The sequence below is a fragment of the Colossoma macropomum genome, unplaced genomic scaffold (assembly GCF_904425465.1).
Source record: "Colossoma macropomum unplaced genomic scaffold, Colossoma_macropomum, whole genome shotgun sequence".
Lineage (NCBI taxonomy): Eukaryota > Metazoa > Chordata > Actinopteri > Characiformes > Serrasalmidae > Colossoma > Colossoma macropomum.
This window is the reverse complement of record NW_023496010.1, coordinates 8,768-17,584: the sequence shown is the minus strand read 5'-3', so window position 1 is coordinate 17,584 and position 8,817 is coordinate 8,768. Positions and strand designations below refer to the sequence as shown.

At 38.6% G+C, this 8,817-nt stretch overlaps 1 long non-coding RNA gene across 1 annotated transcript; it reads left to right on the top strand.

Annotated features, from left to right (window-relative positions):
* Window positions 1-4,210: 4,210 nt before the first annotated feature.
* Window positions 4,211-8,285, top strand: LOC118803939. Its single transcript, XR_005006942.1, has 3 exons — window positions 4,211-4,287; window positions 4,616-4,730; window positions 7,685-8,285. It is a non-coding gene; the product is annotated as an uncharacterized LOC118803939 (long non-coding RNA).
* Window positions 8,286-8,817: the final 532 nt, after the last annotated feature.

Genomic DNA, 8,817 nt, shown 5'->3' with positions numbered 1-8,817 from the left:
CTTCATCAGCTGGTTAACTGGTTATTGGACCTCGTTATCTCTCAGCCTGAGGCGGTTAAACTGCCTCCCTGTGTCAGTCCGTTTGTTTTGATAGCTGACGCTGCGCTGTCTATGAACATTTAACGCGTCTTCCACAGAGACGTCTTCAGACTCGTGATGAAGCGGTGAGTGTTTAATAAAGGTGGAGGTTTTGGTCTCTAAAATGAGGAAGAAGAGCCCAACAAACGACGCTGTTCTTCACATTACCACGTGACAAAGCGGGGCTCGATGTAAAGTAGCTACACCGATTCATTTAAAGGTGAGCAGAGCAGATGAACCAGCCTGGACTGAACCTCACAGAGAAAGTCGGGGTAGCGCGGTTTGTCGTTCCTAAATAAGGCGGGGGGTGTTTGCCGTGTCGGACTCCGCGAGAGGAGAGCTCGTGCTGGAGTACAGAGGAGACCCGATCAGTGCGGAGGAAAGTCGAAGAAGAAGAGTTTATCACAGCGCCATGAAAGGATTCATGATCGACTTCATCTGGCAGGAAAACCCCGGATCTGAGACCAGACTTCCTTCATCTCTCTCTCTTCATCCCTTCATCTCACTCGCATCTTCATCTCTCTCTCTCCATCCCTTGATCTCTCTCTCTCCATCCCTTCATCTCTCTCTCTCCATCCCTTCATCTCTCTCTTCATCCCTTCATCTCTCTCACCCCTTCATCTCTAGCTTCATCTTCATACCTCTTCATCTCTCATCTCTCTTCTCCCTCATCTCTCTTCATCCCTCATCCCTCTCTTCACCCCTTTCATCTCTCTCTTCATCCTTCATCCCTCTCTTCATCCCATACTCATCGCTCGCCGTTTACTCTGAGATCCTCTTAATCGGGTCTAATGATAACGATGTTTTTATCAGAAAAACGACTTGGCTGGCTTTTATAACGCGCCTTATTCAGTCGTGTTCAGTCTTTTTCAGCTTTTGTCTGACGTGATTTTGAAGGGCCACCGCATCAGAACCGCCCAAGGTGCCAGTCTAATTCTGAAGTTATTCAGATTATGACCTCCTGACCCTCCTGATCCTGAACCACAGGTGGATTTAGTTCGCATCATCTCTAAATTAATAGCATTTCCATTATCCAGCTCTATTTTTCACATTTCCTATTCTGTTTTATGTTTGACATTTATGGGTCATTCTACAGAAACGTCCATTTTTGTGTCCCTAGCAGTTACAGATATATTACACTTCAAAACATGTTAGAGTTACAATTTTTTTTACATTTTCAAATAAAACAATAAGTTATTATAACAATATACCTTCTTGATCCATCAGTTTAGCAATATTGATTTTTAAATCAATTATCTAGAATTCCAAGCACCACAGAAGTGCTGGTCCCCACAGTCATGTGGGTAAAGGGTGGGAAATATTTGAGAAAAACATTTTTCTGCATTTTAATTACAATAATCTATACATGACTATGGCATATATAAATTAAATGACAAAGAAAACAAATGCTACATAAATATTATAAAATATATAATGAAAGTTATTGTCCCGAGGAGTCGTGTCACTGGGGTTACCACATCTCATTTTGAATAAAAATCACATGATGACATCACTTCACTTCCTTTTACCTATTTTCTGAGGATCAATGAAAAAATCACATGTTAAGTCCACTGTGTCTTTTCAGTTATCAGAAATTTTCTCATTTAGCTCATGATTTCATATGAAGCTTTCAGTTTACGTCACTGGTGTGACCTACTTTATTCTTAGGTAAGTGTAAAAAAAAAGAATACAAATGGATTTACATAACATATTTTAGTGGATATTCCATGATTGACAACATGTGTTTTGATGCTCTGTAGCAGCCATTTTGTAAAATGCATTTTTCATTAAAAATGTCTCTGGTGTTACCTTTCTATGTGTAACACCAATGAGGACTGGACACCAGTGACACCTGTGGATAGATAGAAAAGTGGACGTTTCTGTAGAATGACCCTTACACATTTTGTGCTTTGTAGTCATTCTTCCTGTCATTACTTAAGAGGTAGAAGAAATAATCTTAGTCTAATAATGATAATATAAGCAAAATGACAGTGACACTGTTATGGAGTGAAATAACTGCAAATAATGTAATGTTTGCTTTTATTAGACTTTTTAATTCTACAACTACACAAATAAAATATTACCTTTTGTCACTAAATAACTGTCTTCTGTTTGTTGAAATTCAGTATTGATGCTGCAAGGGATGACGGCACTCATTTGTGCCTTTTTGCTTTAAGAGACACTGGGAGAGGAGATTACGTATGATTATGGAGATGGTGATTGTCCCTGGAGGAGTGAAGTAAGAATGTCACTTCTTGTACCAGTGCTGGTTAATTAGATTCCAAATAGTGAGTGTATTTTTTTTACATCATATCCGTGTAAAAGAAAGCTTGAGATTAAAGAAGACTGTTATTCTCAGTTTATGTAGGCTATCTAGGGATGATCAGAACAGTGCCAGTCTGATAGTACAGTACTGCTCAAAGGATTTCCCTTCTACTTTTATGTTTAATAGTGACTGTTTTGCTGATTTCAGGTGACAAAAAGTGGAATGGAAGCAGACAACAATCATCTGGAGTCAGCTGGTGCCTCTGGAGATGATCAACATTGCACCCAGCATTCACAGCACAAATCTGCTTTTGGCATCCAGGTAAGCAAACTGCTTTAATTCATGCATGTTTCACATAGTTAATGCTGAGTCTACACAATATACAATGTAGTCAGCCAGTGTAGGCAAAGGAGTGATGCCTGTTCATTAACCTCAGACTTTTATTCAGTGCTGCTCCTTAAACCTGCTTTGCATGTATTCTTTCCTTCTGCTTTTTTCATGTGGACTCTGCACATCTACCTCATCTCCTTCACCTATGACACCTCTGAGATGCTGTTCCTTGGTCAGACTGTGCCTTTGCTAACCTGTTGAGCTTTTCTCATGCAGACTATGCTCAGCTGAGCCATCCATCTCATGATGCTGCGCCGTTTGCTGTTCAGTTTCTAAACCTAACTTCATTTATTCCTTTACCAGGGTTATCTCAGTACTGTTACAAGATGCCTTCTCTCCACTGCATTACTGCAATACGGTGCCTTGTCTGTGCTGTTCATGTCATATTCCTGGTTTTGTGCACTGTAACGTTTTTGTCTTTTTCAGATCCCCCTCAGCAGTGCTACAAAATGCCCTCTTGTCTAACAACTCAGCAATGATACCAATGTGATGCTGCGCCTCAGATACATTGTACGGTTACTTATCATGATTGAATTTACTCCATGTACTTCTTTTGTAGTGTCTCATTAATGGTTCTGAGGAACGTCTCATCTTGCCCCTTAGAGACAGTACCAAGCAATCATGTGCATCAGCTACACTCACAGTGTTTTACTATTGCTGTTTTTTTACTCCAGTTCCTTCCATTCTAAGGTGTCTGTGATGCTCCTGCATGCCATCTCATATCGCTCATATCACTCCTCAGCTGTAACGCTGCACCTTCACTGTGCTCTGAGTCTACTAACACTAATCTCATTTCCTCCAACTCTTTCTTTAACACTGCTGCACTGAGGTTCTTTCCTCTTGCTTTTTCTGTGTCACTGTTGCTCTTCCACAGCTCCATTTCATTTAGTATCATGCCAATATTAGAAATCCTTTCTGTAAATTCCTCCTTTTTAGGACCAGCGTCTACAGCAGCAAGCTCTTTCACTGCTGTCAGTTTACTGCTCTTGGCCTGCTGAGTTATTGGCTTTAGACCTAAATTCTGTAAAGCTGCCATGCAGTGTTTTGTAAAAGTGCATTCACTGTCCACCCTAAGCCATCTTTGTGTTTTCAGTCTCACAACCCTCATTAGCAGCACTGTAATTCCACCTTTAACAAACAGGCTTGTAACTTATAACAACCTCCTCTTTAGCTGGATCCAGGATCCTGGAAAGCTCAACATTTAAGTCAATGGGGGGGGGTTGTTTATTTGGAGTAAAGCAGAAGCCATCAAGCTAAAGTTATCAGAGTTTTGTGCCTTTTTTATCTTCTGCAACCTTTTCTTGTATTACAGTATACTTTAAAATATTATCATTTTAATCTAGAAATTGTTTGCTTGGTGTGTTTAGCCTAAAATACTTTCTACAACTTGGCAATGATTAGTTTAGTGGGGTTATTAGTGACTGTTGTGTCCATTTCAGGTGACAAACAGTGGAGTGGAAGGAGACGGTAATCGTCTGGAGTCAGAAGGTGCCTCTAGAGATGATCACCTTTGCACTCAGCATTCACAGCACAAATCTACTTTCTGCAGTCAGGTATGAAACTGCTTATTTTCTCACATTTTCACATGGTAAATGTCAAGTCCCCACAGTGTAATCTACCAGTATTGGCAAAAGATTAATATCAGTCAGTGGTGCCCCTCCCCCACTGAGTCCCCACACATCTTTTAAAATAAATGCTTTACACCAAGTCCTCACAACTCACCTACTTTAAAATATTATCATTTTAATCTAGAAATATCTTGTTTGCTTGGTGTGTTTAGCCTAAAAATACTTTCTACAACTTGGCAATTATTAGCTTAGTTGCATTATGTCAACATGCTTTAACTTTTGGGCTTATTGGTTGTTGTTTTGTCCATTTCAGGTGAAAAAAAAGTGGAATGGAAGGAAACGGCCATCATCTGGAGTCAGAAGGTGCCTCTAGAGATGATCACCACTGCACCCAGCATTCACAGCACGAGTCTACTTTCTCCAGTCAGGTATGAAACTGCTCATTTTCATATATTTTTAACATGGTAATTGTTAAGTCCCCACAATGTACAGTATAGTCTACCAGTTTTGGCAAAAGATTCATTTTAATCGATACATGAAGTGGTGCCCCTCCCCCACTGAGTCCCCACGATTTAAAAAGCCTTACACAAAATGCTGTAAATAAACAGCATCTTTATGTTTATTTTTGTTTAGGATCATTTTTTACTTTCTACACGTTTATGCTTTTCGGCCCGGCTTTAGTTGCTACAACACTTACACTTTTGGGCTTCATTTTGACTTAGGGTTGTTTTCAGTGACAAGAAGTGTAAAGCAAGATGGAAGTCAATCAAAAAGTCGATTACATTGGGCAAAAGCTGTCCATTACTTCGAAATCCTCTTCATCAGTGGTAAAGTTAGTGATTTTTCTTATTGTTTCAACCGCATTCTTTATACTGAGCTGAAGTCCCATCTTTTCACTCTGTTCTTTAACCTTCCTTATTCCTGATTTTCTGCTATGAGTGTCATGTCATCCGCATATCGAAGGTTATTGATGTGTCTTCCACCAGTCTTGAATCCTTGATCATTTTCCTCTAGTTCTGCTTCTCTCATTATATGTTCAACATACAGGTTGAACAGGTATGGTGACAGAATGTAGCCTTGTCTAACTCCTTTGTTGATCAGTGTAAAGGTTCCTCAATAGAATGATGAGATGTTCTTGTATTCACATCTTCCTAAGGACATTCCATACTTTTGTGTGGTCAACACAGTTGAAGGCTTTGCTGCAGTCAAAAAAGTACATGTTGATATCCTTGGCTTTTTCCATAATCTAGCATACATGACCAAAGATGATGTTTGATCTTTGCTTCATCAGTTATGACCTGTCCATTGAACTTCCTTTACTATACCAAGTCAAGGTTGAAGTTTAATTCTGAGCTCACATATATTCTAGAAAACAGTCCTTGTTTCTCCATGTTTGTTTTCATCTTCAATATTTTTACAGATGTTGTTGTAGTATTAGTCCTTGTCCTTCCTGGGATTCACAGTTTAATCCCTTAAAAGATCTTTATCCTTCGTGATTTTGGCCTCTTTTCTCTTTCTTTGCAAACTGAATTAGTTGTCATCCACTTTGATTCCTTTCTCCTTTTCATTCTTCCGAAGTTTTTCTCTAATTTGTCTTTGATGACCTCTTGGAGTTCCATCTATAGCTCCTCTGCTTCTCTGTCAGTAATGTATATTATCTGAAATCGGTTTCTGATGTTTTCTTTGAAGACAGGTAGATTTTTTTTCTCAGCTTCATTTGGAGCTTGCACATTAGAAGTTCGCTGCCTGTTCCACAATCAGCTCCAGGCTGTGTCTTTACACCTAAAATGGTGACTTTTCATCTCTTGGATGCCGTCTGGTGATGTCCAGGTGTAAAGATGTTGTTTCGGTTGGTTGAAGAATGTGCTAGTAATGAAAAAGTCATTGTACTTGCAAAAGCTGATTAGTTGTTCTTTGGCTTTGTTCCTGTTTCCAACACTGTGTTATCCCACTGTATTTCCCTCATCCTGATTTCTGACTTTGGCATTCCAGTCTCCGATCACCAGCAGGATATCTTATTTAAAGGTCTTGTCAATTTTAGCCTGAGCTCCATCATAAAACTTTTTTCTATTTCTTCTTCATTGGTGTCGGAAACGGAAAATGTAATACAGAACAAATGTCGTTTGCACAGTTTGCAGCCTTGGTTTTATTTATTTTCATGAATTAAGTTCAAACAGAAAAATGTTTTATTTCATTGTTCAGTTTACTTGATGCTACTCTAAAAAAAGATGGTTAACAGAGGTTCTGCATAGAACCATGAACACAAACTGAATTTAATGCTTAAACGTTTCTTTGCATGGTGAAATGGTTCTTCAGTTTGGAAAATGTGTTGTATATGGTTCTGTTAATAAACCTTTTTGAAATGGTTCTATGTAGCACCAAAATAGTTTTGTTGTTACAAGCTTGACCTCATGACAGTTGAAGAACCGTTTTTGTACTATACAGAACCATGTTCAAAAGGGTTCTTTTATAGAATCATACAACACATTCTCAATCAGTCTGAAGAACTATTTCATCACGGTTCATAGTTCTGTACAGAACAATAAACGATTTCACCTTGGTTTATGGTTCTATATAGAACTATTGTCTTTGCTAAAGAGCTCTTGCAGAACCATCTTTTAGTGCTTATTTATTTATTTATTTATTTGTTTATTTATTTGATTAGCAGCTTAAATATTTAGTCCTGTGAATGTTGTCACGTAAATGTTGTCAAGATCCGTCTCTGACCAACTCTGAATGTGGTCCTGTAAGCCTGGACATGTTTATACCTGGCTTTTCATGTGTTGAAGTGAAATCTGAGCATGATCCGATCACCACAAACGCATGTTAATGCAGAGTGTAAACAGGCCCTAAGTGTCTAAAGCAGGGGTGTCCAGTCTTATTAATAGAGGGCCGGTGTGGCTGCAGGTTTTCACTCCAACAAAGCAGGAGGTCACCTGATGAACTGTTTGAAGACTAAGACCAGCTGATTAAACAAGTAGAATCAAGTGTGCTTCAGCTTGTTTGGAGTGAAAACCTGCAGCCACACCAGCCCTTTGTGGATGTGATTGGACACCCCTGGACTAAAGGCTTCGCTGTTTCTGTAGCACACAAGAAGGCAATTTATGTTTTATTCACATGGTTGTTCGCTTCTGAGAACTAGATTAGAACTTCTATTTATAACGGGTTTATTCATTTTCAGTATTTTGCTGTTAGATATTATTGTTATATGCTCATTATTAAGTGATTTATCATTATAGTTTGGATATTGATTCATTTGCAGGATTGCTCTAGGCTGGTTAACCGTCTGCTCCTGTGTGTGACACTGAAAATTAGCCCCACGCCATAGAACTCACAGCTCAGAGTAACTCTCTCTCTCTCTCTCTCTCTCTCTCCACTGTAGATATGTCTCTGATGCTCCACCATCACTGCTGGTTTGGGATTTACTTTTGAGCTGCTTCCTCTTAACAATATAAGTAGAGTCAAATGACTCATTTTCTGTTTCTAAATGACATGAAATTTTAAACTTTCAAGGGACGGTGAGGCAGCAGACTGGAAAATTGGGTTAAATGAACTAAGAATATATGAAAGGTACATTATTATATATAGATTATTTGAATATAAATGATATTATTATTTGATGGCTGCTGATGAGGCTGCATATAATGCTGGTGTAGCATCGGCCCAAACAAGGACTGAACCCCTTTTGTACTTTTTAGCAGCCCGAAGCGTTACTACTGCACCCCCCACCCCCCAGAGGCGCAGGTGTAGCAGCATTGACTGATCCCTTACAAAATCTGTCCTCCTCTTCACTTTTTACAAAGACTTATAGGCTATAAGTTCATACATTACAGTAACTCACTATGCAAATACTTTTTATCATGGTTATAAATCATATAGAGATCTCATAAGGTACTAATCTTACACCCCATCATCCCCCATGCTTTTCATCATAACAATGTATTTGTCCTTTTCTGATGTGGAAAACAATCTACAGGTGAACGTGTTGTAGATAATCTGTGGTCCTGGTTAAGAGTGATGATTCATTTTGGGATTTGTGTTAAAATCTTTACACTGTCATCACTGTTTTTAGCTCATGTGCTCAGTGTTTATGTAATAACATATTGATATGATTAAGGCTTGTAAGTCACCTTTTTTTTAAAGGATTTTAAAGACCGTCACTGCTTCTTATGTATATATGCACAGTGTGAACAATTTGAAGCAGAGCATTAAAAAGTACTTCATTATTTTTGTAGACCTCAAAGTGGTGAATTATTCCTTCTTTATCACTGTTTGGTTAATGATGAAATAATTGGTGAATACTAGGGGTGGGAATCTCTAGACACCTCACGATTCGGTTAGATTACGATTCAGAGGGCTGCGATGCGATTATAAAACGATTAAAACTTTTTTTCTATACAGGATTTCTATTTTCTCACTGTGTGAGGACTTAGTACTTTTAAAGCAAATTATTTGTAATGATCCATAATGAATTTACTTCCAATATCGTTTATTAATAAATCAAATGGAAGTGAT